The 10,847-nt window shown below is 42.2% G+C and overlaps 1 long non-coding RNA gene across 1 annotated transcript; it reads right to left on the bottom strand.

Moving 5' to 3' along the window:
• Positions 1–318: 318 nt before the first annotated feature.
• Positions 319–10,552, bottom strand: LOC141919131 (uncharacterized). Its single transcript, XR_012621880.1, has 3 exons — positions 10,499–10,552; positions 2,412–2,625; positions 319–378 (listed from the first exon to the last, which is right to left on the bottom strand). It is a non-coding gene; the product is annotated as an uncharacterized LOC141919131 (long non-coding RNA).
• Positions 10,553–10,847: the final 295 nt, after the last annotated feature.

Genomic DNA, 10,847 nt, shown 5'->3' with positions numbered 1-10,847 from the left:
TCCACTAGGAATAATAAATCAGCCAGTGTAATCTCATTTCCATTACCCTTATTAGCTAAAGAGATTGGTAGATCAAACCCAATTTCATTCTTCCAGAAATAAATATACTATTATTTTAGCCTCATTTCCCAAGACACTGAAGTCAATGTACTTCGGCTGCCTGCCGGTTTGTCCACACTAATAAGTTTTGAGCCTGCTGGCCCATTTTAACTTAAATTAATGAAGACATAGTGGTTTCAGAGATGTTAAAGTCATACCTGTTTTGTGAACAATCTCTGGCCAGGAAGGACTCAAACAAATGCCCTCACTTTGCGAGGCAGTAGTAATGCAGTGTGAGATCCAGTCACAGAAATGCTTGGTGGATATAAAGTTGTGTGGCTGGGCATGGGGAGAGAGAGGGAATATAGACAGATACATGAAGATATACAGAGGTCTTGGAGGTATTGCATGGAGGGGTCAAAGAAACATCAATACATAAATAAGGAATACTGCAAGGATGTAGGGATAAATAAATAAATCCAGACACAACAGAGTTCACTAATTCCACCACTCCTGGAACAGTTTATTACTAATTCTTCACTCATCCTGATGCTTTTTTGCTACACCAGTGGCCATGCAGTCATCCTCAAGCATCCCAAACTTCAACATGGGAAACTGTTATGGGAGCTGAGGGGAGTCCTCAGGCTGGTGTTTTGGCTAAAACCCTTTGGAAATTTTTGTTGTGTATCTGGCATCAGTATATGTTAAAGAAAAGCAAAGGTTACAACCAGACTGTTCTCACTCCTAACCTGGAGGGCCGCTGACACCCAGCAGCAGCGCAGTAACAGCAAGCCAGGAACAGAGCTCAAGAGCAAGAATAGTTTGACTGGAATGATGAATACCGGCAGAGAAAGGAGTTGACTACTTTGGAAAAGCACCCTTCCTTGAAGAGATAACCTCAAAGTCTGCCAGAGCAAGCAGCCATTGCTTTGCTCAAAGAACAAGGAGCTGACCTGGAGAGGTCCCCTCCTCTCTGCTTGCAGGTGTATTGCACACGCTCATCCCTTATCCCTTCTCTTAAATTATATTTTCCTTGTGACTCATGCTGGTTTAGCAGTTTACTGCATGCTTGTTACATGCAACCCGCAGAAGACAAATTGCCTAGCATACAGGCTTAATCATATCCGCCTTACACAGCTTGAGTATATTATGTAATAAAAGAAATACTATCAGATAATCTTTAGAGATTCAAGGACAGTATAACTAATATGACAATACCATCAGTAAAAGATTTGCTAGTATGATGAGCCATTGTAGAAGCTTAGACTGAACTTCACTTTAGTTACGTTAATAGATAAAATGGATGGAAAACAGTGGTGGAAAGAAGATTCAGGAGAAAGAAATTATCTGGGGCTTTCTTTGGACAGAGGACAGAAAGCCCACTTAGTCACCAAACAGCCAGTAGATGTATCTGTGATTTTATGTAGGATAACTTGTCAGCATAGTATATTTATTTATCCTCAATAGATCAGATTAACATTGATAATATCCAATTACCTAGATGTCAAAAATACTTTATTTGGAAATTTCCTCAAATTATCCCTACATTCCCACAAACTGGGGGGACAGTCAGTAGCAAGCTGACAAGCAGGTCATGTTCTCTGAAGGAAATTCCTAACCAGTTGATTACAACATATTTTTTGTTATTACTAAAATATTTACTGAATGGATATGGTGCAACATATCCTTCTGCTTGCAAAACTCTAAGACCAAAAATAGGTTATGACTTAAAAATAATATGCAACACATTGGAAGTCAATGTAACATATCCTGAACAAGACCCAGTTAATAAGTCATGAGGTGTCACACTTCTATTTTTAGCAAAAAATGATGTTTTTTTCCTGGGCATTTACAATAACTACTTTCTTTATGCATAAATTATATAATATGACCATCCATTTACTCAGTAAGGTGTTTTAGATACAATGTTTATAGCAAATAATGCAAAAATGATGTCCAGCATTACCCAGAGGTTGTGCTGGAATGGTGAGGCACGCTTTACATAAACACCAGACTTCTCCTGGGTGCTTTTTTGGCTGAAGTAAGCCAGCAAAAGGGGGATGACAAAGTGGATTGCAGTCACACCACAGCAGCCAGCTATTCCTACAGTCACTTTTATGTTCTCCATGGTCAGAGCACTTGTGGTTGATAGTACTGGACTCATACCAGAAATGAAAAGTCTTTGATCAGTCCATCAGGGAAGGAATGAGCAGAGCCCAGAGAGTGTCTCTTAAACCACCTGCATTCAGGGCAAATAAGACATTCACCTTGAGTGTTGAATATAGTCCAGAGAAATAAATGAGGAATAGCCCAGGAGCAAGAGAGCACTCCAAAAAAAAAAAAATGTAACAGCACAATTGCTTGAATCTTACCATTTTAGCAGTTGAACAAAACTGGCAATGAAAAGGTATAAAAGGCCCCAACCATCAGGAAAACAGTAACAATCCCAGCATCAAGATGATTCCCAGTCTGCCTGGGAGGAATGATCTGGGGAGGGACTGCATGGGACACAGCAGCTAGCTGGATTTCCTGTGCCTTGGCTCATCACCAGGGGATGGAAAACCACCATGAACATGGAGTGAGAAACTGCAAGAAGAAAGAAGAAAGTCAGCATTTACAAACGAGAAGGGAAATTCTTCATAAGGACCTATCACATTTCTAGACGAAGACTGCTGCAACGTCCTTTAGTGTTTGGGTTTGGATTTGGATTTTATTAATCCTGATGTTGACCATTATGACATCCTGCTTTCTGTAGTAATTACAGCAGATGAGAAAGATGAGCCTGAAACATCAATGGATGCAAGTAGCACTTGACTTTGAGAAACTCCAAATCAATTCTTTTTAGCATGGACTTATCTTGAGCAAAACAAAATAAATTTGTTAGAAAACAAATGCAATGGAAAGTGAAATGCAGCTTGTCAAGTAATGTGGATGGTAGTCCTTTGAGGAGAACATGACACAGTACAGAGTGCAGATGATACCCAATCTCTTGCTAAATGAGCTAGACCTGTTATAAACTCAGAGTATGGTGTTCAGCCCAGACAACAAAAGATAAATCCCACAACAGCTTAAATATATGCTAAATGGATTACCTGGCCATTTCACATGGTGCCAGCTCATCTTCAGTTGGCTTCTAACATGTGACAAAATGTGGATAATAAATTCCAGGATGCTGGCATAACATCCTGCATGACACCCACAGCACTCGGCAGCTCTAACTGCTGTCAATGTCATGCACTATGATAAATTCAGACTCATTTCTTTTGGCTTTAAGAAGCATTCAACAACCAAACAGCAACCTGCTGAGATGCTCTAAACCATCCTAGCCAGGACCAAGGTGAGGATGTGACCAAGGAGCCCAGCTTACTCTAAATTTTGGGATTTCTCAGAGACCTTCATCAGCTTTGTTATCAGAGGTGTGCACATACGTGACAAAGCTGGAGACCTGCTGCACAGCAGTGTGGTACTGTGTTGCTGAAAGCATTCACGGCTCTTGTTTCTACCCCTTCAGCAGCTGAACCTACAACTTGCAGTTCAAGGCTTCAGATATTCAAATCTAATAATTTCACAGGTGTCTCAACAATGGAGCATTTTCTGCACTCTTTTGTCTAGCAGGATATATTCTTTTCAAGAAGTAAAAGCTTGTGTTTCCTTGACACAAGGGAGTTATACAATCAATTTTAACTAACTAGATCATCCCTAAAATGATGGCTTCTTTTACAATTGCTCTGCTGGTTACTCTAGACTTACATACAATGGCTTTACTACCTAATTGCCAGTAAGATCTTGTCTAAATGGAGAGGAAGATGTGTAAACATCTGCCAGAAAAAATGTTATGCAGTTTCCCATAAAACGCTCATTTTTCAATATTTTAGTCCACATTTAGCCTGCAACCCCTTATTCCACACAATCATCTTTAACTTTTAGTACTAAAATTATTGTTCACCAAAGTCTAAAGCAAAAGATGAACATGGGCATGTAAAACACTTGTATGTTTTTATACCTTCTGTGGTGCAGCATGCATAAAAGTAATACAATTTCTATTTCTCCACTTCCCTGGGGCACTTAGTGCTCTAAAGAACCCCACCATCTGTTGAAAATACCTTATTCCTTATCTTTTTTATTCGCCTGCAACTCTGAGAAAACCAACAGACCTTTGCAAGACAGCCAAACTTCAATAACACCAGCACAGGAGGCAAACTCCTGTGCAGTGCTTACGCTCCCAGTGGGAGAGATTTCTATTGCATCCTTGCCAGCAAAACCTTAGAACAATTTCACTGTAGCAGAGTTGTTATAAATTCATGAGAGCACAGCAGAGATCAGTCTGTGGCCTTGTCTCGTATGGCACAGTTTCATATGCCATCCATGTAAGGCTTTGTAAGAGACCATCTCTTCAAGAATTAGAAAAGCACACTGTCATTGCCTCCTTGGAAGGAGCATGTCCTGTTCTGCCTGCTGCCGTTCTCCAGTAACGCAGAAATACCGTGTAACAGAGAGAATAGCTCCATGTGGCAAAGTAGGCAGGTAACAGGGAAGGTGCAAATTAAACTCAACAGCACTGGAAGCCATGCAACACTCCAGTGTCTGCTTGCAGCAAATCCTACAAGGATACTTGCAAATGGTTTTGGTTTATTTGAGTGAGAATGATATAATAGCCAAATTGGTTTTGCACAGATCATTGTTATAATGGGGTAGCAAGAAAAGGAAGAGGGATTATACTCCCTCCTGAGCCTCCTGTAATTAAGTTAATTTTACAAGGATAACCATTACCTGGGTGTACTCAACCCTGTGAAGACCTTTCTTTTCATGAAGTAGGGAATTATGTTTTAATTCCTCATTATCACTGATGGAAATAATACGCGATAGCCCATACACACATAGATAATGTGGGACTTTGCACCCATCTTTGCCAGCTGCCTCCTCTCTGGAGTTACTGTGCTCTGTGCTGTACTCAAGTGCCTGAACAGCCTGCTGACAAGCTGAGCTCAGTCTCCACATTTAAATTAACAATTTTGTGTATTATCTGGACTTAATGTATTCTTGATTTTTGGCTTCTTAATATAGAAGAAGGAAATAATAAAGTACCAGCCAGAGGACTGGTTTTGACAATAGATTATTCAGTATTGTTTTCTATTCCAAATTTGAAGCCCTTAAAAGTGCTCCTACTCCACTGCATATTGAATTCTGTGGATGTTTCTTACCTCATCTAGTTCTCCTTGTCTCATTCTGTTACAGACCCTCCCTGTCAGATAAAGTCATCAGGTCTTTGGATAAAGAGAAGCAATTTCTTTCACTTGATTAACCACATGACTTAATGCTATCAGTTGCATTTGGGGACAGAAGCATGAGACAGGCTATCAGGGAATCAAAGACAGCCACAGCCACACAAATCTGCAGCAGCACCATGAGGTTTGAATAATCAATTGCACATTCCCAGGCAGTTTGCCTGCAACAATAAAAATATTTCTTGTAGCTTTCAAAGGAAATAGGTAGATTGACAGTAGAGGAAAAAAATCCTACAGCATCGCTTTTTATATTATTTGCAAAGCTTGAGATGGGTAAGGTGCACATTTTTGTCAATCCAGATGTGAGAATCTGTTATTAAGAAGATGTGTAAGTAACTGCAAGTATTAAAATGAAAGTTAGCATTGGCTCTATCCAGGTGTAACTGGGCAGAAGAGCATCCATCAGAGTGCAAACTGTCAGCTGCCTGAAGCCTGAGAGTCCTGCCAAGGTTTTCACTAATAACTCAGTAAGTCCTTAAGTAAGCATGAGGTCTAAGCAAATGTTAATCTGCTAAATGGTTGAGTGAAAGAGAGCTGCCCACCACACCAGGAAGGTGTTTTGAAATCCTAGAGAACAGCACCATTGTGCCAGCGGAGGTACATCAGCACATGTTGAACATGGCACAGAAAAAGCTGAGCTTTCCCAGAACCCGAATGAGAGACATTGCAGCAACAATGCACTCAGCCCTTCCTTCACCAGTCGTCTGCCTTACCGATGCATTCATATATCTTCAGCTCATGAACTGCTCAGCTGGAGTGAGGTTTAGAAGTTTTGCTGGGAAGAAGATAAAGTGAAGCATGCTGGCCAAGTCAGATAAGGCATTTGCTTTTAAATCAAGCAGTTTAGTTCAAATCACTAATAAATGCAAGCTATTTTTGTCCAATGGCATTCATCAGTTGACTCTAGTGCATCAGTACCCACACCAAAACTGTCATATGTAGTAGATGCCTCAGAAAAAGAACCTGGACTGATAAAATCAGATAAAGCTAACCAGGGCTTCACAGAAACTATTGAAATTTAGAGTCCAGGAGAAACACCCAACTTGGTAGCCTCCTGCCTGAAATTAAAACCCTTGTACCACCTCAGGCCGGAAAGCCTCCCAGAATAAACATGACCATGGCTAACAAGAACATGGAGTGAACTGCAAAATAATTAAACTCATGTGTAAAGGGAAACCTGACTAATTGCTGTAACTCTGATTAGTTGCTCCCCCTTCTCTGGACAGCATTAGCATAAGAGAAGACAGCCTTGATATTTCAGTAAATATTGAAGCTATCTGTTCAGTAGCACAGGTGAGGTTATTAGCCCAGAAGAGGCTTGTTTGAGATAATTATCACAACCTCTTCCCCTCCTACTGCTGATACATCTGTAAGGGTGGAGGCATGGTTTCCCCAGACAAGAAACCTGTCCAGACTTGGGCACTTCTGAGCAACTGCTATTCTTCCTGCCTGTTGAGGACACTTCTTTCACCCAGACAGATGGTACAGTAACTTAGTCCACTCTCTGCAGCAACTGCTTTCCAGAGATTATGACTTTCAGCCCTTTTTTTTTAATTAACTAAAAGAATTTACATCTTTAAGTCAATTCCAGCCCTGCTGCAGGTCAGCCATTTGACAGGAGCACACCAAATCTAATGTTTGGGATATTCATATATATACAAAGTTCCCAGGTAAGAGATATTTGTTATCTAAAGCCCATCCTTCAGGCCTTTTTCTGAGATGCTCAGCCTCAGCCATCTCGCATGCTGCAGGAGGAAGTAATAGGTCTCACTACCAAAGTTGACTAACTCTCCAGAGCTTTTCTAATTAGAGACACCAGCTACATGCCAAGGAAATGTGCTTGCTGAAGCTTATTTTAGCTCTGCAGTTCTGACAAACCAGTCACTTTTCTTCTTATGATGTTGTGTAATTGGAAGACAAACTTTCTGAATTATGAATGCTCAGAGATACCACTGCTCATGAAGCAATGTATTTTCATGATAAAAATAGATCTATAAAATGGTAGTTTAACAGAGAATTTGCTCCTGTAAATCACAGAAGCAGAGAACGGTTGAAGTTGACAGGAGGTCTCCACTCCAACCCCTGCTCACAGTGGGGCCAACTTCAATGCTAGATCAGGTTGCTCAGAGCTGAGGCCAGTTAAGCTTTGAGTGTCTCCAAGGACAGAGGTTGCACCACCTCCCTGGGCCCCTTTGACAATGTCTGACCACCCTCACAGTGAGGACATTTTCCCTATCTAACAAGAATTCCACTTGCTGCAAACTGCTCACAGCCCCTTGCCCTTCACTGTGCAGCTCTGAAGAGTTCAGCTTTATTCTCCCTCATTTCTCATTAGATGACATCGTATTTATTTATTGTTTGACTTGCTATTTGATGCTCTCCACATTTTAAGCTTATAAAAGCCAGGCCTTATTTTGTTGTGAAAGTTACTGGGTGGAATTGGGAAGAGATGCTTTTTCTACACAAATCATTCCTGTGCATGAGGATCCTGGTGAATTAAGACCCTCAGCTGAAAACACCCCTAACAAAAACTCATGTTAGTCAAAAGAATGAACATCTTCTAGCTTACCTTTCCTTTCTACTTTACTTTGAGGGTGGTTTAGTAGTGCTGTTGCTCCTGTGAAGCGAAGCTCATGTCAGCACAACGCACTGTGCCTGAGTCTCAGCAGCAATACAGTGCATCAGCCAAAGAGTGATGAGGATTAACATGGTTTCCTAACTCCCTTCAAGCTTTTTTCCTTGTACTGGGCCAGAATTCACAGAAGTTTCTAGTTTTTGCAACTTGTCTCAACACACAAAATGTTGTGCCTGAGGACCTTCTCCATCCATTACTTACCATGTGAAAGCAAGAAGGTGTTCTTTGCCATTTAAAAAGGGGAATAAACGTTTTCTTCCTTATATTTCATTTCTGACAACATCACACTGCCACTGCCCATCCTGCCACTGCCCATCTAGCCAGGAGCAGTGGGATCCTATGCTCACCCCCCAGGCTGCAGAGGGTTTCAGAAGTTATCAGGCTTTTCTTTCCTCCTCCACCATTACTTTGTGAGCAGACGCAGTATATGTGCACCCTAACCCCACCAAAACTTAAAATTTTAGCTAGCAAAGCTCAGGTAAATCCTCCCCAGGCATTATTTCTAGCTGAGAGACTTATGCTCAGCTACAGGCCATAGGGTTTGTTGGTCTCAGTCCTCCTCCTGGTGAGGAGAGATGTAATGGCTCAGCACTGGGGGAAGGAAGGAGAGGAAGAACTGGGAATGGGATGTGCCTGGTGAGCGAGCCGCCCCTACCTCCCTTCAAGGAAAGTCTCTCCAGATGAACAGCCAAAACACAGTCGTGGAGCTAAAGAGGAGCACCTACCTCCTGCTGTAGTGGCATGTGAGCAGCACAGAAATGCACCACTTCCCTGCCCAAAGTCTGCTCCATCACAAAAGGGGGTGAGAAAAATCAGGCCAAAGAGCTGTTTCTCTTCCTCCACCACCAGCTTTGTCCAGCTCTGAGCTCCCTGATGTGCACCATGGAGCTAACAGCAAGTAAACAGAGGCATGAGCAAACAGCATCTTGCAATGGGGGCTGAAGAGCCCGAAGTTGGAGGTTACAGGTGTACGGGCTCCTCAAAGGAGCAAACCAACAGCAGGACAAAGCCAACACTTCGATGTTGTGGAGGAGCCCAGCACAGAGAAAAGATTTCCACTTGCCCTGATGGTTTCTCTCCATGCATTACTTGTGTGCCTCAAACATCTGAACTGAAATCCAGAGCTGAGACTTGCACTGCCCACTCTTCCCCACAGCCCCACAGGCTGATGTGACACCGTGCAGCACACAGAACGTCACTGAAATGAGGAAAAAGATGGGAGTGAATAAATAAAAGGTCAACGCAATACAGAAGAATTCCCTTGAACGACATAGAGGGCTCAGCCCTTTGTCTCAACATACCAATGCAACTTTTGGTAGGCTTTCAGTAGAAAAAATACCACAGGGATATTTTATTCTATCTCTTTCCTTTTCTGCCTTTTCTACTTCCCCACACTGTCTTGGGAAAAAAAGTAGCTTGAGGAATTTCAGCTATTGCCAACCGCTGTATAAAAAAATATAATTTTGGGTAGCCCGGAAGTACTATTTGTAGCCAAAACAAGCACAGTTTATAACTAAGCTTTTCACATCAGCAGATCACAGGCAGGGGGTTGAAAAATTGATTACATACCTAAGCACATATGCATCCCACCACATATCAAACATTAATTTGAAGTGTAAGATTCCCACAGCCCACACACTGCATCCTTCAAACTACAGAGGGAGGAACATCTAAGGTGGGCTGAATAACAACCCGGATGTGTACCTCCCTCTCTGCTTCCTGCAGAATGAGCCCAGGGGGACGTGTGTCCCCTCTCATGGAAGAAATGCCAAACCTCAAGTGAAATAAACCCAAAGCCCTGTCCCAACATCCACTACTGCCACCCACAGCTCTGCAAGAGTCAATAATCAAGCCTCTTCATCAATTCTGTATTATTTAGAAGTTCAGCTGCTGATTCTAGCTAGCAGTCTGTCACATCACAGCATATTGCTCTTCCCTTTCTAAAACAGATGGTTCATCTCTGTTTGAGCTTTAGCTCCACAGAAGACGACCTTCTCCCCAGACCTTTACACACTGTTTTTACATGCAACACACAGGCTAAGACACTAACCCTGGAAAAGCTCCCTGTAGCACAAATTCAGCAGAAGTACAAAACACACAGTGGCTCTTATAATTCTCTATCTACTGATACAACATTATACATCAATCAATAGGTCAGAAGATTTCACTGCTCACTGGTTTTGTGAAACCAATTAACTGGATCATAAAGAAGATTAATTTATGGGATCTGCTAGGACACTAATTGTTTGCAGGAGGAAAGAAATTGTTTACTTCGATTTAACAGAGGAATGATTCCCATTTATATATGTGCACATATATATATATAGTGAGATGTAGGAATATGTGGAGCTCAGTTCCAAATAGCTGCAGCATGAGGTGCAGAGTGGCTTTGCCTTCCAGCATGAAGCTGGTGCTGCCAGGTGCAGCAAGCTCTGCAGCTGAGCCCCTCTGCTCTGCAGCACACCATAAACCCTGCAGCAGCTCAAACAGCCCCAAGCTGCATCCATCGAGTGTGCCTGTTGGTCCACGCTATACATACCGGCGCTGGTAATCTGTTCTGTGTTCAGTCTGAAAACTTCTGCTTGCAGATGGCTGCAATGTGTTTCAGTCTGCTGAGTAAGAAGCAGAGATTTAGGTTAGGCTGGAGAAGACTGGAGAAAAGCAGCACCACTCTTCTTTGAATGAAGAGATTTAGGAGCCTTTAAGGTAAAAGGTAATGAAAAAAAAGGGTAAAGTACTACAGTGGCAACCAATGAGCCTTTGCAAGCTGTGTTGCTGTTAATCCCACGGACTCAGCAGGGAGCTGGGAGGGGAGCAGACACAGCACATGGCCATGTGTAGGTGGGTGACAGCTCACAGGCCAGCGAAGCTTCACACATTAAGCAGCT

The sequence above is a fragment of the Strix aluco genome, unplaced genomic scaffold (assembly GCF_031877795.1).
Source record: "Strix aluco isolate bStrAlu1 unplaced genomic scaffold, bStrAlu1.hap1 H_1, whole genome shotgun sequence".
Lineage (NCBI taxonomy): Eukaryota > Metazoa > Chordata > Aves > Strigiformes > Strigidae > Strix > Strix aluco.
This window is presented reverse-complemented; position numbering and strand designations above follow the sequence as displayed.